This window comes from Otolemur garnettii, unplaced genomic scaffold (assembly GCF_000181295.1).
Source record: "Otolemur garnettii isolate 467f Iridium unplaced genomic scaffold, OtoGar3 scaffold00057, whole genome shotgun sequence".
In the NCBI taxonomy this organism is placed as follows: domain Eukaryota; kingdom Metazoa; phylum Chordata; class Mammalia; order Primates; family Galagidae; genus Otolemur; species Otolemur garnettii.
This window is the reverse complement of record NW_003852452.1, coordinates 7,292,896-7,293,544: the sequence shown is the minus strand read 5'-3', so window position 1 is coordinate 7,293,544 and position 649 is coordinate 7,292,896.

The window sequence follows — 649 nt, the reverse complement described above, 5'->3', positions numbered from 1 at the left end:
TAATTTTCTTTCTATCTTATTTTTATGTTTATTTTTTAAGCTGTCAGAACAATCTCAGACCGTCAATGTGAGTTAGAAGCAACAGCAGAGGCTCTTACTTCCCAGTCCTCCCCCAACCCCATGGGATATGGTAATCGTGTGGTGGGAGATCTCTTTAGAGAAGAAAGATGTGGCCCTTTGATTTGTCCCACATCTATGACTGTCCCCACAACTGGTTTCTTCCTCCAAGAAACTCCTTTTTTTTTTTTTATTGTTTGGGATTCATTAATTCACTAAGAATTAGGTTACACTGATTGTGGTTGTTAAAATCCCTCTTGTCACTGTGTCCCACCCCTGAGGTGTGCCATACACCATGACCTCCTTATCTTCCTCCGAGAAACTCCTTTGCATTCTAATTCCTAACCCTTTAAATCCTAAAACCAGCATAAAACTGTAAGAATAATAAATATATTAAGAAATGTATTGCATGTGTCACTAAACTAAGCATTTTTATATATTAACCTCATTTTAAGCTACCATATGCCAACTATTAAAGATTATCGATAGAACACCCCTAAATAGTTCCATGCACCTTTTTAAAGGCTTTTGCAAAACTTCTGTTCAATGATGCTATTTTTAAACAGCCTATATTCACACATATGCATAGTTA